The following is a 24,139-nucleotide window of genomic DNA, read 5'->3' on the forward strand; positions in this document are numbered from 1 at the left end:
CGGGCAGGAGGGCCGGCCCGGGCTGCGGCCGGGCTGCGCCTAGGGCCGCGTGGGCGGGCAGGGCCGATGCCCAAGGGACCGCGGGCCCCGGGCCCTGAAGCCTCCGGGGCCACGTCCCTGTGAGCGACGTGCGGGATCTTGGGCGGGGCGCCAAGCGCCGAAGGGTTTGCTGGGTCACGGCCGCCCTGGGCTGGGAGGTGGTCGCCAAACCCTCCGCCGCCGCCCGATACCCGAGACCTCCGTTGCCCCTGCCTGGGCGGGCGAGGGGGCCCTGCCGGGGCGGGCCGGCCGCCAGGCTGGCGTTAAGGCGCCAGCGCCAGCGAAACTGGGCCTCAAGAGGCCGCCCGCGGCGCCCCGCCCCCGTCTACGGCCATACCACCCTGAACGCGCCCGATCTCGTCTGATCTCGGAAGCTAAGCAGGGTCGGGCCTGGTTAGTACTTGGATGGGAGACCGCCTGGGAATACCGGGTGCTGTAGGCTTTTTGCCTCCCGCTCCGCCCGCCTTCTCCTTTACTCGCCCGCGGCGGGGGGGCCGCCGGCTCCGCCCCCGCCGAGCCCCGCTGCAGGCAGTAGTCAAGGTGGGTTTACCTGCCCGAGCAGGAAGCTTGGGCGATGGCAGAAGTGGGAAGAAACTCTTGAGCACAGGTTCTTGGGATCCACGGAGCAGCGCATGCACATGCGATGGGTGCCTACACAGCTGGCTTGCTTGTCTGTGGGGAAAGGCGAGATGGGTCAGGGCCTGGGTTCCTGAGGGGCTGAGAATCAAGGCAGGGATAGAAGAAAGGGGACAGGCCCACATCCCCTGAACCCACGCCGGCGCCCACTCACCTTTGTGGAAAATACGATTGAAAAGTGCCCGCAAGAATCTCTTCAGATGCCTCCAGAGTTGAGGGAAGAAGGGGAGGGGGGAGGCCGGGAGCAGGGTGAGCCCTGAAATCCAACCCTTGTCCCGGTCACACCCCAGCAGCCCTCCCACCTCAGCCCCTTCAAGACCCCAGGGCTCCCCCAACCGCGCTGCACAGATCCTGCCCTGACCATAGTCACCATGTTGATCCCCACGTTGAGCAAGATGAAGCTGACCGGGATCAGAAGAATTGAGTATCCTTGCTCCTGGCATTTCCTGGGGATGGGGCCAGTGAACGGCTCGGCTCGGTAGTAGTTTCGCTCACCCATGGCCGTTGGTCCCAGGACTGCCTGGGCCCTCTGCCCTCCAGTTTTAACTGGGAGCCAGACTGGGTCATAATGGGGCAGGTGGTGAGGTCACAGTGAGGGAGGGGGATGAAAAGGAGGGCCCAGAGTGGCATTCCCTGGTAACCAGGGTCAGGTAAGCTGAGCCTGGACAGTCAAACAGGGCCCGGTGGCCGGCATACATCCCCTCGAGCGGTCATTCATTCGCTCACCGCCCGCTGACTCACTTGTTCAAATGACACATTGCGTCTCTTGGCCCCTCTTGAGACTAGGAAGACCTTGGCCTCAGAGGCCTGCTGAAGGCCTGGCTGGAGTCCAGAGCCTCAGCCTTCTTCATGCCCTTCACTGGGCCTGGAGCTGGACCTGCCCAGATGTGGAACCTCCCAGTTTGGAAGCAACTTCTTGTATGAGGCTCTCTGTGGACAGGGACAGCTGAGACACAGAGGAGGTGCCCAGAGACCAGGGGTTTGGAGTCTGCAGCTGCAGATGTACTTAGTGCATGGTATAGGACCAGGAGGGGCCTGCTGGCAGAACTGTGGCCACTAAACCAAAGGGACCCTCAGGCCAAGAAGGGGACACTGGCTTCTTATTGCAGGAAGCCAAGCGCAGGGACCCAGGCTGGCAGAAGGAGTGGCGCTTCCAAGCCACAGACCACCAATGTTTCCTGGACTCTGGCGCTCTTTATTCCTCTCTCCATGCCCTGCCGCCCCCTGCCCCTGCCCCCACTTGCTGCTGGTAAGTTCATTTTCCCAGTCTGGCTCCCGTGCAGAGAGGGCCTGGAGGCCGAGGTGGAAGGTAGCAGCGAGTTGGCCCGCGCTTGGCCCTCCTGCGGTTGCCGCTTCAGCACCAGACTGTCATACACCTGGTAGTTGGCATTGCCTCCCGGGTTCCGGCTGAGTGGCATGAAGGTGGGCGGGGGTGGAGGGTGCTCGGTAGCCTGGACGTCGGGCAGGAGGTGAGAGGGGCGGAGGAGCAGCGCTGAGCTGGGAGCCGGGGCCCGCTGGTCCGAGGCCTCGGCCAGTACCGTGAGGGAGGCGGAGGTGGCCACAGGGCGCCGCAAGGGCAGGATCTCAGCCCATTCGGCCGCCGGGTGCCGCACCTCGTGGGGATCGCGGGAGTAATCCAAGTGTCCCGTGGAGGGATGCAGGCTGCGGTTGGACTCGCTGTGAGCACAGCTGGGGAGGCTACGTCTGTGGGCCGGTGGGGTGTCGCGCTACCAGGCGTCGGGCCGGTAGACCCGAGGCACCAGAGCGGATGGAGGCTCAGAGCCCTCCAGACCCAGACTCCGCCGCGGGCCCAGTTGCCGTCCTTTCGGCCCGCGAGCCCCTCGACCTGCACCTGGCCGCCCCCACCGGCGCCCAGCCCCGGCGCCGCCACCTGTGTGCCGGTGTGTCCCTCCACAGCTCCCTCCGACAAAAGCCCCCCCCACCCCGCCCCTCTGGCGTGTCACCGCGGCCGGGTGCGGGAGCGGGATCGAGGGCAGGGGCCGCTTCCCCGGGCCTGCCGGCCACCAGGGGCGGGGTCCTGAGCTCGGCGGGGGGTGTGGGGGCAAGGGTGGCCTTGCCGGGGCTGAGGGGCCGTGGCGACTCAATGGTGGCTCCCAGTGGCTTCGGGCCAGCTGCTGTCGGGCAGGAGGGCCGGCCCGGGCTGCGGCCGGGCTGCGCCTAGGGCCGCGTGGGCGGGCAGGGCCGATGCCCAAGGGACCGCGGGCCCCGGGCCCTGAAGCCTCCGGGGCCACGTCCCTGTGAGCGACGTGCGGGATCTTGGGCGGGGCGCCAAGCGCCGAAGGGTTTGCTGGGTCACGGCCGCCCTGGGCTGGGAGGTGGTCGCCAAACCCTCCGCCGCCGCCCGATACCCGAGACCTCCGTTGCCCCTGCCTGGGCGGGCGAGGGGGCCCTGCCGGGGCGGGCCGGCCGCCAGGCTGGCGTTAAGGCGCCAGCGCCAGCGAAACTGGGCCTCAAGAGGCCGCCCGCGGCCCCCCGCCCCCGTCTACGGCCATACCACCCTGAACGCGCCCGATCTCGTCTGATCTCGGAAGCTAAGCAGGGTCGGGCCTGGTTAGTACTTGGATGGGAGACCGCCTGGGAATACCGGGTGCTGTAGGCTTTTTGCCTCCCGCTCCGCCCGCCTTCTCCTTTACTCGCCCGCGGCGGGGGCCGCCGGCTCCGCCCCCGCCGGGCCCCGCTGCAGGCCCCACCTCCTCAGGCCCCTCCCACCACGGCGCGCGCCGGCGGGGTCGCTCCCCGCCGGCCCGGCCGGCCAGGCGGCCAGAAGGCGGCCCTGGAAGGCAGGCGCACCCCAGACGCTCCCGGGGTGGCTGGCCCGGACCCAGACTCCGCCGCGGGCCCAGTTGCCGTCCTTTCGGCCCGCGAGCCCCTCGACCTGCACCTGGCCGCCCCCACCGGCGCCCAGCCCCGGCGCCGCCACCTGTGTGCCGGTGTGTCCCTCCACAGCTCCCTCCGACAAAAGCCCCCCCCACCCCGCCCCTCTGGCGTGTCACCGCGGCCGGGTGCGGGAGCGGGATCGAGGGCAGGGGCCGCTTCCCCGGGCCTGCCGGCCACCAGGGGCGGGGTCCTGAGCTCGGCGGGGGGTGTGGGGGCAAGGGTGGCCTTGCCGGGGCTGAGGGGCCGTGGCGACTCAATGGTGGCTCCCAGTGGCTTCGGGCCAGCTGCTGTCGGGCAGGAGGGCCGGCCCGGGCTGCGGCCGGGCTGCGCCTAGGGCCGCGTGGGCGGGCAGGGCCGATGCCCAAGGGACCGCGGGCCCCGGGCCCTGAAGCCTCCGGGGCCACGTCCCTGTGAGCGACGTGCGGGATCTTGGGCGGGGCGCCAAGCGCCGAAGGGTTTGCTGGGTCACGGCCGCCCTGGGCTGGGAGGTGGTCGCCAAACCCTCCGCCGCCGCCCGATACCCGAGACCTCCGTTGCCCCTGCCTGGGCGGGCGAGGGGGCCCTGCCGGGGCGGGCCGGCCGCCAGGCTGGCGTTAAGGCGCCAGCGCCAGCGAAACTGGGCCTCAAGAGGCCGCCCGCGGCCCCCCGCCCCCGTCTACGGCCATACCACCCTGAACGCGCCCGATCTCGTCTGATCTCGGAAGCTAAGCAGGGTCGGGCCTGGTTAGTACTTGGATGGGAGACCGCCTGGGAATACCGGGTGCTGTAGGCTTTTTGCCTCCCGCTCCGCCCGCCTTCTCCTTTACTCGCCCGCGGCGGGGGCCGCCGGCTCCGCCCCCGCCGGGCCCCGCTGCAGGCCCCACCTCCTCAGGCCCCTCCCACCACGGCGCGCGCCGGCGGGGTCGCTCCCCGCCGGCCCGGCCGGCCAGGCGGCCAGAAGGCGGCCCTGGAAGGCAGGCGCACCCCAGACGCTCCCGGGGTGGCTGGCCCGGACCCAGACTCCGCCGCGGGCCCAGTTACCGTCCTTTCGGCCCGCGAGCCCCTCGACCTGCACCTGGCCGCCCCCACCGGCGCCCAGCCCCGGCGCCGCCACCTGTGTGCCGGTGTGTCCCTCCACAGCTCCCTCCGACAAAAGCCCCCCCCACCCCGCCCCTCTGGCGTGTCACCGCGGCCGGGTGCGGGAGCGGGATCGAGGGCAGGGGCCGCTTCCCCGGGCCTGCCGGCCACCAGGGGCGGGGTCCTGAGCTCGGCGGGGGGTGTGGGGGCAAGGGTGGCCTTGCCGGGGCTGAGGGGCCGTGGCGACTCAATGGTGGCTCCCAGTGGCTTCGGGCCAGCTGCTGTCGGGCAGGAGGGCCGGCCCGGGCTGCGGCCGGGCTGCGCCTAGGGCCGCGTGGGCGGGCAGGGCCGATGCCCAAGGGACCGCGGGCCCCGGGCCCTGAAGCCTCCGGGGCCACGTCCCTGTGAGCGACGTGCGGGATCTTGGGCGGGGCGCCAAGCGCCGAAGGGTTTGCTGGGTCACGGCCGCCCTGGGCTGGGAGGTGGTCGCCAAACCCTCCGCCGCCGCCCGATACCCGAGACCTCCGTTGCCCCTGCCTGGGCGGGCGAGGGGGCCCTGCCGGGGCGGGCCGGCCGCCAGGCTGGCGTTAAGGCGCCAGCGCCAGCGAAACTGGGCCTCAAGAGGCCGCCCGCGGCGCCCCGCCCCCGTCTACGGCCATACCACCCTGAACGCGCCCGATCTCGTCTGATCTCGGAAGCTAAGCAGGGTCGGGCCTGGTTAGTACTTGGATGGGAGACCGCCTGGGAATACCGGGTGCTGTAGGCTTTTTGCCTCCCGCTCCGCCCGCCTTCTCCTTTACTCGCCCGCGGCGGGGGGGCCGCCGGCTCCGCCCCCGCCGAGCCCCGCTGCAGGCAGTAGTCAAGGTGGGTTTACCTGCCCGAGCAGGAAGCTTGGGCGATGGCAGAAGTGGGAAGAAACTCTTGAGCACAGGTTCTTGGGATCCACGGAGCAGCGCATGCACATGCGATGGGTGCCTACACAGCTGGCTTGCTTGTCTGTGGGGAAAGGCGAGATGGGTCAGGGCCTGGGTTCCTGAGGGGCTGAGAATCAAGGCAGGGATAGAAGAAAGGGGACAGGCCCACATCCCCTGAACCCACGCCGGCGCCCACTCACCTTTGTGGAAAATACGATTGAAAAGTGCCCGCAAGAATCTCTTCAGATGCCTCCAGAGTTGAGGGAAGAAGGGGAGGGGGGAGGCCGGGAGCAGGGTGAGCCCTGAAATCCAACCCTTGTCCCGGTCACACCCCAGCAGCCCTCCCACCTCAGCCCCTTCAAGACCCCAGGGCTCCCCCAACCGCGCTGCACAGATCCTGCCCTGACCATAGTCACCATGTTGATCCCCACGTTGAGCAAGATGAAGCTGACCGGGATCAGAAGAATTGAGTATCCTTGCTCCTGGCATTTCCTGGGGATGGGGCCAGTGAACGGCTCGGCTCGGTAGTAGTTTCGCTCACCCATGGCCGTTGGTCCCAGGACTGCCTGGGCCCTCTGCCCTCCAGTTTTAACTGGGAGCCAGACTGGGTCATAATGGGGCAGGTGGTGAGGTCACAGTGAGGGAGGGGGATGAAAAGGAGGGCCCAGAGTGGCATTCCCTGGTAACCAGGGTCAGGTAAGCTGAGCCTGGACAGTCAAACAGGGCCCGGTGGCCGGCATACATCCCCTCGAGCGGTCATTCATTCGCTCACCGCCCGCTGACTCACTTGTTCAAATGACACATTGCGTCTCTTGGCCCCTCTTGAGACTAGGAAGACCTTGGCCTCAGAGGCCTGCTGAAGGCCTGGCTGGAGTCCAGAGCCTCAGCCTTCTTCATGCCCTTCACTGGGCCTGGAGCTGGACCTGCCCAGATGTGGAACCTCCCAGTTTGGAAGCAACTTCTTGTATGAGGCTCTCTGTGGACAGGGACAGCTGAGACACAGAGGAGGTGCCCAGAGACCAGGGGTTTGGAGTCTGCAGCTGCAGATGTACTTAGTGCATGGTATAGGACCAGGAGGGGCCTGCTGGCAGAACTGTGGCCACTAAACCAAAGGGACCCTCAGGCCAAGAAGGGGACACTGGCTTCTTATTGCAGGAAGCCAAGCGCAGGGACCCAGGCTGGCAGAAGGAGTGGCGCTTCCAAGCCACAGACCACCAATGTTTCCTGGACTCTGGCGCTCTTTATTCCTCTCTCCATGCCCTGCCGCCCCCTGCCCCTGCCCCCACTTGCTGCTGGTAAGTTCATTTTCCCAGTCTGGCTCCCGTGCAGAGAGGGCCTGGAGGCCGAGGTGGAAGGTAGCAGCGAGTTGGCCCGCGCTTGGCCCTCCTGCGGTTGCCGCTTCAGCACCAGACTGTCATACACCTGGTAGTTGGCATTGCCTCCCGGGTTCCGGCTGAGTGGCATGAAGGTGGGCGGGGGTGGAGGGTGCTCGGTAGCCTGGACGTCGGGCAGGAGGTGAGAGGGGCGGAGGAGCAGCGCTGAGCTGGGAGCCGGGGCCCGCTGGTCCGAGGCCTCGGCCAGTACCGTGAGGGAGGCGGAGGTGGCCACAGGGCGCCGCAAGGGCAGGATCTCAGCCCATTCGGCCGCCGGGTGCCGCACCTCGTGGGGATCGCGGGAGTAATCCAAGTGTCCCGTGGAGGGATGCAGGCTGCGGTTGGACTCGCTGTGAGCACAGCTGGGGAGGCTACGTCTGTGGGCCGGTGGGGTGTCGCGCTACCAGGCGTCGGGCCGGTAGACCCGAGGCACCAGAGCGGATGGAGGCTCAGAGCCCTCCAGACCCAGACTCCGCCGCGGGCCCAGTTGCCGTCCTTTCGGCCCGCGAGCCCCTCGACCTGCACCTGGCCGCCCCCACCGGCGCCCAGCCCCGGCGCCGCCACCTGTGTGCCGGTGTGTCCCTCCACAGCTCCCTCCGACAAAAGCCCCCCCCACCCCGCCCCTCTGGCGTGTCACCGCGGCCGGGTGCGGGAGCGGGATCGAGGGCAGGGGCCGCTTCCCCGGGCCTGCCGGCCACCAGGGGCGGGGTCCTGAGCTCGGCGGGGGGTGTGGGGGCAAGGGTGGCCTTGCCGGGGCTGAGGGGCCGTGGCGACTCAATGGTGGCTCCCAGTGGCTTCGGGCCAGCTGCTGTCGGGCAGGAGGGCCGGCCCGGGCTGCGGCCGGGCTGCGCCTAGGGCCGCGTGGGCGGGCAGGGCCGATGCCCAAGGGACCGCGGGCCCCGGGCCCTGAAGCCTCCGGGGCCACGTCCCTGTGAGCGACGTGCGGGATCTTGGGCGGGGCGCCAAGCGCCGAAGGGTTTGCTGGGTCACGGCCGCCCTGGGCTGGGAGGTGGTCGCCAAACCCTCCGCCGCCGCCCGATACCCGAGACCTCCGTTGCCCCTGCCTGGGCGGGCGAGGGGGCCCTGCCGGGGCGGGCCGGCCGCCAGGCTGGCGTTAAGGCGCCAGCGCCAGCGAAACTGGGCCTCAAGAGGCCGCCCGCGGTCCCCCGCCCCCGTCTACGGCCATACCACCCTGAACGCGCCAGATCTCGTCTGATCTCGGAAGCTAAGCAGGGTCGGGCCTGGTTAGTACTTGGATGGGAGACCGCCTGGGAATACCGGGTGCTCTAGGCTTTTTGCCTCCCGCTCCGCCCGCCTTCTCCTTTACTCGCCCGCGGCGGGGGCCGCCGGCTCCGCCCCCGCCGGGCCCCGCTGCAGGCCCCACCTCCTCAGGCCCCTCCCACCACGGCGCGCGCCGGCGGGGTCGCTGCCCGCCGGCCCGGCCGGCCAGGCGGCCAGAAGGCGGCCCTGGAAGGCAGGCGCACCCCAGACGCTCCCGGGGTGGCTGGCCCGGACCCAGACTCCGCCGCGGGCCCAGTTGCCGTCCTTTCGGCCCGCGAGCCCCTCGACCTGCACCTGGCCGCCCCCACCGGCGCCCAGCCCCGGCGCCGCCACCTGTGTGCCGGTGTGTCCCTCCACAGCTCCCTCCGACAAAAGCCCCCCCCACCCCGCCCCTCTGGCGTGTCACCGCGGCCGGGTGCGGGAGCGGGATCGAGGGCAGGGGCCGCTTCCCCGGGCCTGCCGGCCACCAGGGGCGGGGTCCTGAGCTCGGCGGGGGGTGTGGGGGCAAGGGTGGCCTTGCCGGGGCTGAGGGGCCGTGGCGACTCAATGGTGGCTCCCGGTGGCTTCGGGCCAGCTGCTGTCGGGCAGGAGGGCCGGCCCGGGCTGCGGCCGGGCTGCGCCTAGGGCCGCGTGGGCGGGCAGGGCCGATGCCCAAGGGACCGCGGGCCCCGGGCCCTGAAGCCTCCGGGGCCACGTCCCTGTGAGCGACGTGCGGGATCTTGGGCGGGGCGCCAAGCGCCGAAGGGTTTGCTGGGTCACGGCCGCCCTGGGCTGGGAGGTGGTCGCCAAACCCTCCGCCGCCGCCCGATACCCGAGACCTCCGTTGCCCCTGCCTGGGCGGGCGAGGGGGCCCTGCCGGGGCGGGCCGGCCGCCAGGCTGGCGTTAAGGCGCCAGCGCCAGCGAAACTGGGCCTCAAGAGGCCGCCCGCGGCCCCCCGCCCCCGTCTACGGCCATACCACCCTGAACGCGCCCGATCTCGTCTGATCTCGGAAGCTAAGCAGGGTCGGGCCTGGTTAGTACTTGGATGGGAGACCGCCTGGGAATACCGGGTGCTGTAGGCTTTTTGCCTCCCGCTCCGCCCGCCTTCTCCTTTACTCGCCCGCGGCGGGGGCCGCCGGCTCCGCCCCCGCCGGGCCCCGCTGCAGGCCCCACCTCCTCAGGCCCCTCCCACCACGGCGCGCGCCGGCGGGGTCGCTCCCCGCCGGCCCGGCCGGCCAGGCGGCCAGAAGGCGGCCCTGGAAGGCAGGCGCACCCCAGACGCTCCCGGGGTGGCTGGCCCGGACCCAGACTCCGCCGCGGGCCCAGTTGCCGTCCTTTCGGCCCGCGAGCCCCTCGACCTGCACCTGGCCGCCCCCACCGGCGCCCAGCCCCGGCTCCGCCACCTGTGTGCCGGTGTGTCCCTCCACAGCTCCCTCCGACAAAAGCCCCCCCCACCCCGCCCCTCTGGCGTGTCACCGCGGCCGGGTGCGGGAGCGGGATCGAGGGCAGGGGCCGCTTCCCCGGGCCTGCCGGCCACCAGGGGCGGGGTCCTGAGCTCGGCGGGGGGTGTGGGGGCAAGGGTGGCCTTGCCGGGGCTGAGGGGCCGTGGCGACTCAATGGTGGCTCCCAGTGGCTTCGGGCCAGCTGCTGTCGGGCAGGAGGGCCGGCCCGGGCTGCGGCCGGGCTGCGCCTAGGGCCGCGTGGGCGGGCAGGGCCGATGCCCAAGGGACCGCGGGCCCCGGGCCCTGAAGCCTCCGGGGCCACGTCCCTGTGAGCGACGTGCGGGATCTTGGGCGGGGCGCCAAGCGCCGAAGGGTTTGCTGGGTCACGGCCGCCCTGGGCTGGGAGGTGGTCGCCAAACCCTCCGCCGCCGCCCGATACCCGAGACCTCCGTTGCCCCTGCCTGGGCGGGCGAGGGGGCCCTGCCGGGGCGGGCCGGCCGCCAGGCTGGCGTTAAGGCGCCAGCGCCAGCGAAACTGGGCCTCAAGAGGCCGCCCGCGGCCCCCCGCCCCCGTCTACGGCCATACCACCCTGAACGCGCCCGATCTCGTCTGATCTCGGAAGCTAAGCAGGGTCGGGCCTGGTTAGTACTTGGATGGGAGACCGCCTGGGAATACCGGGTGCTGTAGGCTTTTTGCCTCCCGCTCCGCCCGCCTTCTCCTTTACTCGCCCGCGGCGGGGGCCGCCGGCTCCGCCCCCGCCGGGCCCCGCTGCAGGCCCCACCTCCTCAGGCCCCTCCCACCACGGCGCGCGCCGGCGGGGTCGCTCCCCGCCGGCCCGGCCGGCCAGGCGGCCAGAAGGCGGCCCTGGAAGGCAGGCGCACCCCAGACGCTCCCGGGGTGGCTGGCCCGGACCCAGACTCCGCCGCGGGCCCAGTTGCCATCCTTTCGGCCCGCGAGCCCCTCGACCTGCACCTGGCCGCCCCCACCGGCGCCCAGCCCCGGCGCCGCCACCTGTGTGCCGGTGTGTCCCTCCACAGCTCCCTCCGACAAAAGCCCCCCCCACCCCGCCCCTCTGGCGTGTCACCGCGGCCGGGTGCGGGAGCGGGATCGAGGGCAGGGGCCGCTTCCCCGGGCCTGCCGGCCACCAGGGGCGGGGTCCTGAGCTCGGCGGGGGGTGTGGGGGCAAGGGTGGCCTTGCCGGGGCTGAGGGGCCGTGGCGACTCAATGGTGGCTCCCAGTGGCTTCGGGCCAGCTGCTGTCGGGCAGGAGGGCCGGCCCGGGCTGCGGCCGGGCTGCGCCTAGGGCCGCGTGGGCGGGCAGGGCCGATGCCCAAGGGACCGCGGGCCCCGGGCCCTGAAGCCTCCGGGGCCACGTCCCTGTGAGCGACGTGCGGGATCTTGGGCGGGGCGCCAAGCGCCGAAGGGTTTGCTGGGTCACGGCCGCCCTGGGCTGGGAGGTGGTCGCCAAACCCTCCGCCGCCGCCCGATACCCGAGACCTCCGTTGCCCCTGCCTGGGCGGGCGAGGGGTCCTGCCGGGGCGGGCCGGCCGCCAGGCTGGTGTTAAGGCGCCAGCGCCAGCGAAACTGGGCCTCAAGAGGCCGCCCGCGGCCCCCCGCCCCCGTCTACGGCCATACCACCCTGAACGCGCCCGATCTCGTCTGATCTCGGAAGCTAAGCAGGGTCGGGCCTGGTTAGTACTTGGATGGGAGACCGCCTGGGAATACCGGGTGCTGTAGGCTTTTTGCCTCCCGCTCCGCCCGCCTTCTCCTTTACTCGCCCGCGGCGGGGGGGCCGCCGGCTCCGCCCCCGCCGAGCCCCGCTGCAGGCAGTAGTCAAGGTGGGTTTACCTGCCCGAGCAGGAAGCTTGGGCGATGGCAGAAGTGGGAAGAAACTCTTGAGCACAGGTTCTTGGGATCCACGGAGCAGCGCATGCACATGCGATGGGTGCCTACACAGCTGGCTTGCTTGTCTGTGGGGAAAGGCGAGATGGGTCAGGGCCTGGGTTCCTGAGGGGCTGAGAATCAAGGCAGGGATAGAAGAAAGGGGACAGGCCCACATCCCCTGAACCCACGCCGGCGCCCACTCACCTTTGTGGAAAATACGATTGAAAAGTGCCCGCAAGAATCTCTTCAGATGCCTCCAGAGTTGAGGGAAGAAGGGGAGGGGGGAGGCCGGGAGCAGGGTGAGCCCTGAAATCCAACCCTTGTCCCGGTCACACCCCAGCAGCCCTCCCACCTCAGCCCCTTCAAGACCCCAGGGCTCCCCCAACCGCGCTGCACAGATCCTGCCCTGACCGTAGTCACCATGTTGATCCCCACGTTGAGCAAGATGAAGCTGACCGGGATCAGAAGAATTGAGTATCCTTGCTCCTGGCATTTCCTGGGGATGGGGCCAGTGAACGGCTCGGCTCGGTAGTAGTTTCGCTCACCCATGGCCGTTGGTCCCAGGACTGCCTGGGCCCTCTGCCCTCCAGTTTTAACTGGGAGCCAGACTGGGTCATAATGGGGCAGGTGGTGAGGTCACAGTGAGGGAGGGGGATGAAAAGGAGGGCCCAGAGTGGCATTCCCTGGTAACCAGGGTCAGGTAAGCTGAGCCTGGACAGTCAAACAGGGCCCGGTGGCCGGCATACATCCCCTCGAGCGGTCATTCATTCGCTCACCGCCCGCTGACTCACTTGTTCAAATGACACATTGCGTCTCTTGGCCCCTCTTGAGACTAGGAAGACCTTGGCCTCAGAGGCCTGCTGAAGGCCTGGCTGGAGTCCAGAGCCTCAGCCTTCTTCATGCCCTTCACTGGGCCTGGAGCTGGACCTGCCCAGATGTGGAACCTCCCAGTTTGGAAGCAACTTCTTGTATGAGGCTCTCTGTGGACAGGGACAGCTGAGACACAGAGGAGGTGCCCAGAGACCAGGGGTTTGGAGTCTGCAGCTGCAGATGTACTTAGTGCATGGTATAGGACCAGGAGGGGCCTGCTGGCAGAACTGTGGCCACTAAACCAAAGGGACCCTCAGGCCAAGAAGGGGACACTGGCTTCTTATTGCAGGAAGCCAAGCGCAGGGACCCAGGCTGGCAGAAGGAGTGGCGCTTCCAAGCCACAGACCACCAATGTTTCCTGGACTCTGGCGCTCTTTATTCCTCTCTCCATGCCCTGCCGCCCCCTGCCCCTGCCCCCACTTGCTGCTGGTAAGTTCATTTTCCCAGTCTGGCTCCCGTGCAGAGAGGGCCTGGAGGCCGAGGTGGAAGGTAGCAGCGAGTTGGCCCGCGCTTGGCCCTCCTGCGGTTGCCGCTTCAGCACCAGACTGTCATACACCTGGTAGTTGGCATTGCCTCCCGGGTTCCGGCTGAGTGGCATGAAGGTGGGCGGGGGTGGAGGGTGCTCGGTAGCCTGGACGTCGGGCAGGAGGTGAGAGGGGCGGAGGAGCAGCGCTGAGCTGGGAGCCGGGGCCCGCTGGTCCGAGGCCTCGGCCAGTACCGGGAGGGAGGCGGAGGTGGCCACAGGGCGCCGCAAGGGCAGGATCTCAGCCCATTCGGCCGCCGGGTGCCGCACCTCGTGGGGATCGCGGGAGTAATCCAAGTGTCCCGTGGAGGGATGCAGGCTGCGGTTGGACTCGCTGTGAGCACAGCTGGGGAGGCTACGTCTGTGGGCCGGTGGGGTGTCGCGCTACCAGGCGTCGGGCCGGTAGACCCGAGGCACCAGAGCGGATGGAGGCTCAGAGCCCTCCAGACCCAGACTCCGCCATGGGCCCAGTTGCCGTCCTTTCGGCCCGCGAGCCCCTCGACCTGCACCTGGCCGCCCCCACCGGCGCCCAGCCCCGGCGCCGCCACCTGTGTGCCGGTGTGTCCCTCCACAGCTCCCTCCGACAAAAGCCCCACCCCCACCCCGCCCCTCTGGCGTGTCACCGCGGCCGGGTGCGGGAGCGGGATCGAGGGCAGGGGCCGCTTCCCCGGGCCTGCCGGCCACCAGGGGCGGGGTCCTGAGTCGGCGGGGGGTGTGGGGGCAAGGGTGGCCTTGCCGGGGCTGAGGGGCCGTGGCGACTCAATGGTGGCTCCCGGTGGCTTCGGGCCAGCTGCTGTCGGGCAGGAGGGCCGGCCCGGGCTGCGGCCGGGCTGCGCCTAGGGCCGCGTGGGCGGGCAGGGCCGATGCCCAAGGGACCGCGGGCCCCGGGCCCTGAAGCCTCCGGGGCCACGTCCCTGTGAGCGACGTGCGGGATCTTGGGCGGGGCGCCAAGCGCCGAAGGGTTTGCTGGGTCACGGCCGCCCTGGGCTGGGAGGTGGTCGCCAAACCCTCCGCCGCCGCCCGATACCCGAGACCTCCGTTGCCCCTGCCTGGGCGGGCGAGGGGGCCCTGCCGGGGCGGGCCGGCCGCCAGGCTGGCGTTAAGGCGCCAGCGCCAGCGAAACTGGGCCTCAAGAGGCCGCCCGCGGCCCCCCGCCCCCGTCTACGGCCATACCACCCTGAACGCGCCCGATCTCGTCTGATCTCGGAAGCTAAGCAGGGTCGGGCCTGGTTAGTACTTGGATGGGAGACCGCCTGGGAATACCGGGTGCTGTAGGCTTTTTGCCTCCCGCTCCGCCCGCCTTCTCCTTTACTCGCCCGCGGCGGGGGCCGCCGGCTCCGCCCCCGCCGGGCCCCGCTGCAGGCCCCACCTCCTCAGGCCCCTCCCACCACGGCGCGCGCCGGCGGGGTCGCTCCCCGCCGGCCCGGCCGGCCAGGCGGCCAGAAGGCGGCCCTGGAAGGCAGGCGCACCCCAGACGCTCCCGGGGTGGCTGGCCCGGACCCAGACTCCGCCGCGGGCCCAGTTGCCGTCCTTTCGGCCCGCGAGCCCCTCGACCTGCACCTGGCCGCCCCCACCGGCGCCCAGCCCCGGCGCCGCCACCTGTGTGCCGGTGTGTCCCTCCACAGCTCCCTCCGACAAAAGCCCCCCCCCACCCCGCCCCTCTGGCGTGTCACCGCGGCCGGGTGCGGGAGCGGGATCGAGGGCAGGGGCCGCTTCCCCGGGCCTGCCGGCCACCAGGGGCGGGGTCCTGAGCTCGGCGGGGGGTGTGGGGGCAAGGGTGGCCTTGCCGGGGCTGAGGGGCCGTGGCGACTCAATGGTGGCTCCCAGTGGCTTCGGGCCAGCTGCTGTCGGGCAGGAGGGCCGGCCCGGGCTGCGGCCGGGCTGCGCCTAGGGCCGCGTGGGCGGGCAGGGCCGATGCCCAAGGGACCGCGGGCCCCGGGCCCTGAAGCCTCCGGGGCCACGTCCCTGTGAGCGACGTGCGGGATCTTGGGCGGGGCGCCAAGCGCCGAAGGGTTTGCTGGGTCACGGCCGCCCTGGGCTGGGAGGTGGTCGCCAAACCCTCCGCCGCCGCCCGATACCCGAGACCTCCGTTGCCCCTGCCTGGGCGGGCGAGGGGGCCCTGCCGGGGCGGGCCGGCCGCCAGGCTGGCGTTAAGGCGCCAGCGCCAGCGAAACTGGGCCTCAAGAGGCCGCCCGCGGCGCCCCGCCCCCGTCTACGGCCATACCACCCTGAACGCGCCCGATCTCGTCTGATCTCGGAAGCTAAGCAGGGTCGGGCCTGGTTAGTACTTGGATGGGAGACCGCCTGGGAATACCGGGTGCTGTAGGCTTTTTGCCTCCCGCTCCGCCCGCCTTCTCCTTTACTCGCCCGCGGCGGGGGGGCCGCCGGCTCCGCCCCCGCCGAGCCCCGCTGCAGGCAGTAGTCAAGGTGGGTTTACCTGCCCGAGCAGGAAGCTTGGGCGATGGCAGAAGTGGGAAGAAACTCTTGAGCACAGGTTCTTGGGATCCACGGAGCAGCGCATGCACATGCGATGGGTGCCTACACAGCTGGCTTGCTTGTCTGTGGGGAAAGGCGAGATGGGTCAGGGCCTGGGTTCCTGAGGGGCTGAGAATCAAGGCAGGGATAGAAGAAAGGGGACAGGCCCACATCCCCTGAACCCACGCCGGCGCCCACTCACCTTTGTGGAAAATACGATTGAAAAGTGCCCGCAAGAATCTCTTCAGATGCCTCCAGAGTTGAGGGAAGAAGGGGAGGGGGGAGGCCGGGAGCAGGGTGAGCCCTGAAATCCAACCCTTGTCCCGGTCACACCCCAGCAGCCCTCCCACCTCAGCCCCTTCAAGACCCCAGGGCTCCCCCAACCGCGCTGCACAGATCCTGCCCTGACCGTAGTCACCATGTTGATCCCCACGTTGAGCAAGATGAAGCTGACCGGGATCAGAAGAATTGAGTATCCTTGCTCCTGGCATTTCCTGGGGATGGGGCCAGTGAACGGCTCGGCTCGGTAGTAGTTTCGCTCACCCATGGCCGTTGGTCCCAGGACTGCCTGGGCCCTCTGCCCTCCAGTTTTAACTGGGAGCCAGACTGGGTCATAATGGGGCAGGTGGTGAGGTCACAGTGAGGGAGGGGGATGAAAAGGAGGGCCCAGAGTGGCATTCCCTGGTAACCAGGGTCAGGTAAGCTGAGCCTGGACAGTCAAACAGGGCCCGGTGGCCGGCATACATCCCCTCGAGCGGTCATTCATTCGCTCACCGCCCGCTGACTCACTTGTTCAAATGACACATTGCGTCTCTTGGCCCCTCTTGAGACTAGGAAGACCTTGGCCTCAGAGGCCTGCTGAAGGCCTGGCTGGAGTCCAGAGCCTCAGCCTTCTTCATGCCCTTCACTGGGCCTGGAGCTGGACCTGCCCAGATGTGGAACCTCCCAGTTTGGAAGCAACTTCTTGTATGAGGCTCTCTGTGGACAGGGACAGCTGAGACGCAGAGGAGGTGCCCAGAGACCAGGGGTTTGGAGTCTGCAGCTGCAGATGTACTTAGTGCATGGTATAGGACCAGGAGGGGCCTGCTGGCAGAACTGTGGCCACTAAACCAAAGGGACCCTCAGGCCAAGAAGGGGACACTGGCTTCTTATTGCAGGAAGCCAAGCGCAGGGACCCAGGCTGGCAGAAGGAGTGGCGCTTCCAAGCCACAGACCACCAATGTTTCCTGGACTCTGGCGCTCTTTATTCCTCTCTCCATGCCCTGCCGCCCCCTGCCCCTGCCCCCACTTGCTGCTGGTAAGTTCATTTTCCCAGTCTGGCTCCCGTGCAGAGAGGGCCTGGAGGCCGAGGTGGAAGGTAGCAGCGAGTTGGCCCGCGCTTGGCCCTCCTGCGGTTGCCGCTTCAGCACCAGACTGTCATACACCTGGTAGTTGGCATTGCCTCCCGGGTTCCGGCTGAGTGGCATGAAGGTGGGCGGGGGTGGAGGGTGCTCGGTAGCCTGGACGTCGGGCAGGAGGTGAGAGGGGCGGAGGAGCAGCGCTGAGCTGGGAGCCGGGGCCCGCTGGTCCGAGGCCTCGGCCAGTACCGGGAGGGAGGCGGAGGTGGCCACAGGGCGCCGCAAGGGCAGGATCTCAGCCCATTCGGCCGCCGGGTGCCGCACCTCGTGGGGATCGCGGGAGTAATCCAAGTGTCCCGTGGAGGGATGCAGGCTGCGGTTGGACTCGCTGTGAGCACAGCTGGGGAGGCTACGTCTGTGGGCCGGTGGGGTGTCGCGCTACCAGGCGTCGGGCCGGTAGACCCGAGGCACCAGAGCGGATGGAGGCTCAGAGCCCTCCAGACCCAGACTCCGCCGCGGGCCCAGTTGCCGTCCTTTCGGCCCGCGAGCCCCTCGACCTGCACCTGGCCGCCCCCACCGGCGCCCAGCCCCGGCGCCGCCACCTGTGTGCCGGTGTGTCCCTCCACAGCTCCCTCCGACAAAAGCCCCCCCCCACCCCGCCCCTCTGGCGTGTCACCGCGGCCGGGTGCGGGAGCGGGATCGAGGGCAGGGGCCGCTTCCCCGGGCCTGCCGGCCACCAGGGGCGGGGTCCTGAGCTCGGCGGGGGGTGTGGGGGCAAGGGTGGCCTTGCCGGGGCTGAGGGGCCGTGGCGACTCAATGGTGGCTCCCAGTGGCTTCGGGCCAGCTGCTGTCGGGCAGGAGGGCCGGCCCGGGCTGCGGCCGGGCTGCGCCTAGGGCCGCGTGGGCGGGCAGGGCCGATGCCCAAGGGACCGCGGGCCCCGGGCCCTGAAGCCTCCGGGGCCACGTCCCTGTGAGCGACGTGCGGGATCTTGGGCGGGGCGCCAAGCGCCGAAGGGTTTGCTGGGTCACGGCCGCCCTGGGCTGGGAGGTGGTCGCCAAACCCTCCGCCGCCGCCCGATACCCGAGACCTCCGTTGCCCCTGCCTGGGCGGGCGAGGGGGCCCTGCCGGGGCGGGCCGGCCGCCAGGCTGGCGTTAAGGCGCCAGCGCCAGCGAAACTGGGCCTCAAGAGGCCGCCCGCGGCCCCCCGCCCCCGTCTACGGCCATACCACCCTGAACGCGCCCGATCTCGTCTGATCTCGGAAGCTAAGCAGGGTCGGGCCTGGTTAGTACTTGGATGGGAGACCGCCTGGGAATACCGGGTGCTGTAGGCTTTTTGCCTCCCGCTCCGCCCGCCTTCTCCTTTACTCGCCCGCGGCGGGGGGGCCGCCGGCTCCGCCCCCGCCGAGCCCCGCTGCAGGCAGTAGTCAAGGTGGGTTTACCTGCCCGAGCAGGAAGCTTGGGCGATGGCAGAAGTGGGAAGAAACTCTTGAGCACAGGTTCTTGGGATCCACGGAGCAGCGCATGCACATGCGATGGGTGCCTACACAGCTGGCTTGCTTGTCTGTGGGGAAAGGCGAGATGGGTCAGGGCCTGGGTTCCTGAGGGGCTGAGAATCAAGGCAGGGATAGAAGAAAGGGGACAGGCCCACATCCCCTGAACCCACGCCGGCGCCCACTCACCTTTGTGGAAAATACGATTGAAAAGTGCCCGCAAGAATCTCTTCAGATGCCTCCAGAGTTGAGGGAAGAAGGGGAGGGGGGAGGCCGGGAGCAGGGTGAGCCCTGAAATCCAACCCTTGTCCCGGTCACACCCCAGCAGCCCTCCCACCTCAGCCCCTTCAAGACCCCAGGGCTCCCCCAACCGCGCTGCACAGATCCTGCCCTGACCGTAGTCACCATGTTGATCCCCACGTTGAGCAAGATGAAGCTGACCGGGATCAGAAGAATTGAGTATCCTTGCTCCTGGCATTTCCTGGGGATGGGGCCAGTGAACGGCTCGGCTCGGTAGTAGTTTCGCTCACCCATGGCCGTTGGTCCCAGGACTGCCTGGGCCCTCTGCCCTCCAGTTTTAACTGGGAGCCAGACTGGGTCATAATGGGGCAGGTGGTGAGGTCACAGTGAGGGAGGGGGATGAAAAGGAGGGCCCAGAGTGGCATTCCCTGGTAACCAGGGTCAGGTAAGCTGAGCCTGGACAGTCAAACAGGGCCCGGTGGCCGGCATACATCCCCTCGAGCGGTCATTCATTCGCTCACCGCCCGCTGACTCACTTGTTCAAATGACACATTGCGTCTCTTGGCCCCTCTTGAGACTAGGAAGACCTTGGCCTCAGAGGCCTGCTGAAGGCCTGGCTGGAGTCCAGAGCCTCAGCCTTCTTCATGCCCTTCACTGGGCCTGGAGCTGGACCTGCCCAGATGTGGAACCTCCCAGTTTGGAAGCAACTTCTTGTATGAGGCTCTCTGTGGACAGGGACAGCTGAGACGCAGAGGAGGTGCCCAGAGACCAGGGGTTTGGAGTCTGCAGCTGCAGATGTACTTAGTGCATGGTATAGGACCAGGAGGGGCCTGCTGGCAGAACTGTGGCCACTAAACCAAAGGGACCCTCAGGCCAAGAAGGGGACACTGGCTTCTTATTGCAGGAAGCCAAGCGCAGGGACCCAGGCTGGCAGAAGGAGTGGCGCTTCCAAGCCACAGACCACCAATGTTTCCTGGACTCTGGCGCTCTTTATTCCTCTCTCCATGCCCTGCCGCCCCCTGCCCCTGCCCCCACTTGCTGCTGGTAAGTTCATTTTCCCAGTCTGGCTCCCGTGCAGAGAGGGCCTGGAGGCCGAGGTGGAAGGTAGCAGCGAGTTGGCCCGCGCTTGGCCCTCCTGCGGTTGCCGCTTCAGCACCAGACTGTCATACACCTGGTAGTTGGCATTGCCTCCCGGGTTCCGGCTGAGTGGCATGAAGGTGGGCGGGGGTGGAGGGTGCTCGGTAGCCTGGACGTCGGGCAGGAGGTGAGAGGGGCGGAGGAGCAGCGCTGAGCTGGGAGCCGGGGCCCGCTGGTCCGAGGCCTCGGCCAGTACCGGGAGGGAGGCGGAGGTGGCCACAGGGCGCCGCAAGGGCAGGATCTCAGCCCATTCGGCCGCCGGGTGCCGCACCTCGTGGGGATCGCGGGAGTAATCCAAGTGTCCCGTGGAGGGATGCAGGCTGCGGTTGGACTCGCTGTGAGCACAGCTGGGGAGGCTACGTCTGTGGGCCGGTGGGGTGTCGCGCTACCAGGCGTCGGGCCGGTAGACCCGAGGCACCAGAGCGGATGGAGGCTCAGAGCCCTCCAGACCCAGACTCCGCCGCGGGCCCAGTTGCCGTCCTTTCGGCCCGCGAGCCCCTCGACCTGCACCTGGCCGCCCCCACCGGCGCCCAGCCCCGGCGCCGCCACCTGTGTGCCGGTGTGTCCCTCCACAGCTCCCTCCGACAAAAGCCCCCCCCCACCCCGCCCCTCTGGCGTGTCACCGCGGCCGGGTGCGGGAGCGGGATCGAGGGCAGGGGCCGCTTCCCCGGGCCTGCCGGCCACCAGGGGCGGGGTCCTGAGCTCGGCGGGGGGTGTGGGGGCAAGGGTGGCCTTGCCGGGGCTGAGGGGCCGTGGCGACTCAATGGTGGCTCCCAGTGGCTTCGGGCCAGCTGCTGTCGGGCAGGAGGGCCGGCCCGGGCTGCGGCCGGGCTGCGCCTAGGGCCGCGTGGGCGGGCAGGGCCGATGCCCAAGGGACCGCGGGCCCCGGGCCCTGAAGCCTCCGGGGCCACGTCCCTGTGAGCGACGTGCGGGATCTTGGGCGGGGCGCCAAGCGCCGAAGGGTTTGCTGGGTCACGGCCGCCCTGGGCTGGGAGGTGGTCGCCAAACCCTCCGCCGCCGCCCGATACCCGAGACCTCCGTTGCCCCTGCCTGGGCGGGCGAGGGGGCCCTGCCGGGGCGGGCCGGCCGCCAGGCTGGCGTTAAGGCGCCAGCGCCAGCGAAACTGGGCCTCAAGAGGCCGCCCGCGGCCCCCCGCCCCCGTCTACGGCCATACCACCCTGAACGCGCCCGATCTCGTCTGATCTCGGAAGCTAAGCAGGGTCGGGCCTGGTTAGTACTTGGATGGGAGACCGCCTGGGAATACCGGGTGCTGTAGGCTTTTTGCCTCCCGCTCCGCCCGCCTTCTCCTTTACTCGCCCGCGGCGGGGGGGCCGCCGGCTCCGCCCCCGCCGAGCCCCGCTGCAGGCAGTAGTCAAGGTGGTTTACCTGCCCGAGCAGGAAGCTTGGGCGATGGCAGAAGTGGGAAGAAACTCTTGAGCACAGGTTCTTGGGATCCACGGAGCAGCGCATGCACATGCGATGGGTGCCTACACAGCTGGCTTGCTTGTCTGTGGGGAAAGGCGAGATGGGTCAGGGCCTGGGTTCCTGAGGGGCTGAGAATCAAGGCAGGGATAGAAGAAAGGGGACAGGCCCACATCCCCTGAACCCACGCCGGCGCCCACTCACCTTTGTGGAAAATACGATTGAAAAGTGCCCGCAAGAATCTCTTCAGATGCCTCCAGAGTTGAGGGAAGAAGGGGAGGGGGGAGGCCGGGAGCAGGGTGAGCCCTGAAATCCAACCCTTGTCCCGGTCACACCCCAGCAGCCCTCCCACCTCAGCCCCTTCAAGACCCCAGGGCTCCCCCAACCGCGCTGCACAGATCCTGCCCTGACCGTAGTCACCATGTTGATCCCCACGTTGAGCAAGATGAAGCTGACCGGGATCAGAAGAATTGAGTATCCTTGCTCCTGGCATTTCCTGGGGATGGGGCCAGTGAACGGCTCGGCTCGGTAGTAGTTTCGCTCACCCATGGCCGTTGGTCCCAGGACTGCCTGGGCCCTCTGCCCTCCAGTTTTAACTGGGAGCCAGACTGGGTCATAATGGGGCAGGTGGTGAGGTCACAGTGAGGGAGGGGGATGAAAAGGAGGGCCCAGAGTGGCATTCCCTGGTAACCAGGGTCAGGTAAGCTGAGCCTGGACAGTCAAACAGGGCCCGGTGGCCGGCATACATCCCCTCGAGCGGTCATTCATTCGCTCACCGCCCGCTGACTCACTTGTTCAAATGACACATTGCGTCTCTTGGCCCCTCTTGAGACTAGGAAGACCTTGGCCTCAGAGGCCTGCTGAAGGCCTGGCTGGAGTCCAGAGCCTCAGCCTTCTTCATGCCCTTCACTGGGCCTGGAGCTGGACCTGCCCAGATGTGGAACCTCCCAGTTTGGAAGCAACTTCTTGTATGAGGCTCTCTGTGGACAGGGACAGCTGAGACGCAGAGGAGGTGCCCAGAGACCAGGGGTTTGGAGTCTGCAGCTGCAGATGTACTTAGTGCATGGTATAGGACCAGGAGGGGCCTGCTGGCAGAACTGTGGCCACTAAACCAAAGGGACCCTCAGGCCAAGAAGGGGACACTGGCTTCTTATTGCAGGAAGCCAAGCGCAGGGACCCAGGCTGGCAGAAGGAGTGGCGCTTCCAAGCCACAGACCACCAATGTTTCCTGGACTCTGGCGCTCTTTATTCCTCTCTCCATGCCCTGCCGCCCCCTGCCCCTGCCCCCACTTGCTGCTGGTAAGTTCATTTTCCCAGTCTGGCTCCCGTGCAGAGAGGGCCTGGAGGCCGAGGTGGAAGGTAGCAGCGAGTTGGCCCGCGCTTGGCCCTCCTGCGGTTGCCGCTTCAGCACCAGACTGTCATACACCTGGTAGTTGGCATTGCCTCCCGGGTTCCGGCTGAGTGGCATGAAGGTGGGCGGGGGTGGAGGGTGCTCGGTAGCCTGGACGTCGGGCAGGAGGTGAGAGGGGCGGAGGAGCAGCGCTGAGCTGGGAGCCGGGGCCCGCTGGTCCGAGGCCTCGGCCAGTACCGTGAGGGAGGCGGAGGTGGCCACAGGGCGCCGCAAGGGCAGGATCTCAGCCCATTCGGCCGCCGGGTGCCGCACCTCGTGGGGATCGCGGGAGTAATCCAAGTGTCCCGTGGAGGGATGCAGGCTGCGGTTGGACTCGCTGTGAGCACAGCTGGGGAGGCTACGTCTGTGGGCCGGTGGGGTGTCGCGCTACCAGGCGTCGGGCCGGTAGACCCGAGGCACCAGAGCGGATGGAGGCTCAGAGCCCTCCAGACCCAGACTCCGCCGCGGGCCCAGTTGCCGTCCTTTCGGCCCGCGAGCCCCTCGACCTGCACCTGGCCGCCCCCACCGGCGCCCAGCCCCGGCGCCACCACCTGTGTGCCGGTGTGTCCCTCCACAGCTCCCTCCGACAAAAGCCCCCCCCCACCCCGCCCCTCTGGCGTGTCACCGCGGCCGGGTGCGGGAGCGGGATCGAGGGCAGGGGCCGCTTCCCCGGGCCTGCCGGCCACCAGGGGCGGGGTCCTGAGCTCGGCGGGGGGTGTGGGAGCAAGGGTGGCCTTGCCGGGGCTGAGGGGCCGTGGCGACTCAATGGTGGCTCCCAGTGGCTTCGGGCCAGCTGCTGTCGGGCAGGAGGGCCGGCCCGGGCTGCGGCCGGGCTGCGCCTAGGGCCGCGTGGGCGGGCAGGGCCGATGCCCAAGGGACCGCGGGCCCCGGGCCCTGAAGCCTCCGGGGCCACGTCCCTGTGAGCGACGTGCGGGATCTTGGGCGGGGCGCCAAGCGCCGAAGGGTTTGCTGGGTCACGGCCGCCCTGGGCTGGGAGGTGGTCGCCAAACCCTCCGCCGCCGCCCGATACCCGAGACCTCCGTTGCCCCTGCCTGGGCGGGCGAGGGGGCCCTGCCGGGGCGGGCCGGCCGCCAGGCTGGCGTTGAGGCGCCAGCGCCAGCGAAACTGGGCCTCAAGAGGCCGCCCGCGGCCCCCCGCCCCCGTCTACGGCCATACCACCCTGAACGCGCCCGATCTCGTCTGATCTCGGAAGCTAAGCAGGGTCGGGCCTGGTTAGTACTTGGATGGGAGACCGCCTGGGAATACCGGGTGCTGTAGGCTTTTTGCCTCCCGCTCCGCCCGCCTTCTCCTTTACTCGCCCGCGGCGGGGGGGCCGCCGGCTCCGCCCCCGCCGAGCCCCGCTGCAGGCAGTAGTCAAGGTGGTTTACCTGCCCGAGCAGGAAGCTTGGGCGATGGCAGAAGTGGGAAGAAACTCTTGAGCACAGGTTCTTGGGATCCACGGAGCAGCGCATGCACATGCGATGGGTGCCTACACAGCTGGCTTGCTTGTCTGTGGGGAAAGGCGAGATGGGTCAGGGCCTGGGTTCCTGAGGGGCTGAGAATCAAGGCAGGGATAGAAGAAAGGGGACAGGCCCACATCCCCTGAACCCACGCCGGCGCCCACTCACCTTTGTGGAAAATACGATTGAAAAGTGCCCGCAAGAATCTCTTCAGATGCCTCCAGAGTTGAGGGAAGAAGGGGAGGGGGGAGGCCGGGAGCAGGGTGAGCCCTGAAATCCAACCCTTGTCCCG

At 69.2% G+C, this 24,139-nt stretch overlaps 13 non-coding genes across 13 annotated transcripts; all 13 read left to right on the top strand.

Annotated features, from left to right (window-relative positions):
* The first annotated feature begins 362 nt into the window (after positions 1-362).
* On the top strand, positions 363-481 carry LOC132596091 (5S ribosomal RNA). Its single transcript, XR_009562192.1, has one exon. It is a non-coding gene; the product is annotated as a 5S ribosomal RNA (ribosomal RNA).
* Positions 482-3,176: 2,695 nt separating this feature from the next.
* LOC132596109 (5S ribosomal RNA) lies at positions 3,177-3,295 on the top strand. Its single transcript, XR_009562210.1, has one exon. It is a non-coding gene; the product is annotated as a 5S ribosomal RNA (ribosomal RNA).
* Positions 3,296-4,226: 931 nt separating this feature from the next.
* Positions 4,227-4,345, top strand: LOC132596120 (5S ribosomal RNA). The gene has a single exon (XR_009562221.1). It is a non-coding gene; the product is annotated as a 5S ribosomal RNA (ribosomal RNA).
* A 931-nt stretch (positions 4,346-5,276) lies between these two features.
* LOC132596131 (5S ribosomal RNA) lies at positions 5,277-5,395 on the top strand. The gene has a single exon (XR_009562232.1). It is a non-coding gene; the product is annotated as a 5S ribosomal RNA (ribosomal RNA).
* A 2,695-nt stretch (positions 5,396-8,090) lies between these two features.
* On the top strand, positions 8,091-8,209 carry LOC132596093 (5S ribosomal RNA). Its single transcript, XR_009562194.1, has one exon. It is a non-coding gene; the product is annotated as a 5S ribosomal RNA (ribosomal RNA).
* Positions 8,210-9,140: 931 nt separating this feature from the next.
* Positions 9,141-9,259, top strand: LOC132596142 (5S ribosomal RNA). Its single transcript, XR_009562243.1, has one exon. It is a non-coding gene; the product is annotated as a 5S ribosomal RNA (ribosomal RNA).
* Positions 9,260-10,190: 931 nt separating this feature from the next.
* Positions 10,191-10,309, top strand: LOC132596097 (5S ribosomal RNA). The gene has a single exon (XR_009562198.1). It is a non-coding gene; the product is annotated as a 5S ribosomal RNA (ribosomal RNA).
* A 930-nt stretch (positions 10,310-11,239) lies between these two features.
* Positions 11,240-11,358, top strand: LOC132596100 (5S ribosomal RNA). Its single transcript, XR_009562201.1, has one exon. It is a non-coding gene; the product is annotated as a 5S ribosomal RNA (ribosomal RNA).
* Positions 11,359-14,054: 2,696 nt separating this feature from the next.
* On the top strand, positions 14,055-14,173 carry LOC132596101 (5S ribosomal RNA). The gene has a single exon (XR_009562202.1). It is a non-coding gene; the product is annotated as a 5S ribosomal RNA (ribosomal RNA).
* A 932-nt stretch (positions 14,174-15,105) lies between these two features.
* LOC132596102 (5S ribosomal RNA) lies at positions 15,106-15,224 on the top strand. Its single transcript, XR_009562203.1, has one exon. It is a non-coding gene; the product is annotated as a 5S ribosomal RNA (ribosomal RNA).
* A 2,696-nt stretch (positions 15,225-17,920) lies between these two features.
* On the top strand, positions 17,921-18,039 carry LOC132596103 (5S ribosomal RNA). Its single transcript, XR_009562204.1, has one exon. It is a non-coding gene; the product is annotated as a 5S ribosomal RNA (ribosomal RNA).
* A 2,696-nt stretch (positions 18,040-20,735) lies between these two features.
* LOC132596104 (5S ribosomal RNA) lies at positions 20,736-20,854 on the top strand. Its single transcript, XR_009562205.1, has one exon. It is a non-coding gene; the product is annotated as a 5S ribosomal RNA (ribosomal RNA).
* A 2,695-nt stretch (positions 20,855-23,549) lies between these two features.
* On the top strand, positions 23,550-23,668 carry LOC132596105 (5S ribosomal RNA). Its single transcript, XR_009562206.1, has one exon. It is a non-coding gene; the product is annotated as a 5S ribosomal RNA (ribosomal RNA).
* The last annotated feature ends 471 nt before the right edge of the window (positions 23,669-24,139 follow it).

This window comes from Globicephala melas, unplaced genomic scaffold, assembly GCF_963455315.2.
Source record: "Globicephala melas unplaced genomic scaffold, mGloMel1.2 SCAFFOLD_612, whole genome shotgun sequence".
Lineage (NCBI taxonomy): Eukaryota > Metazoa > Chordata > Mammalia > Artiodactyla > Delphinidae > Globicephala > Globicephala melas.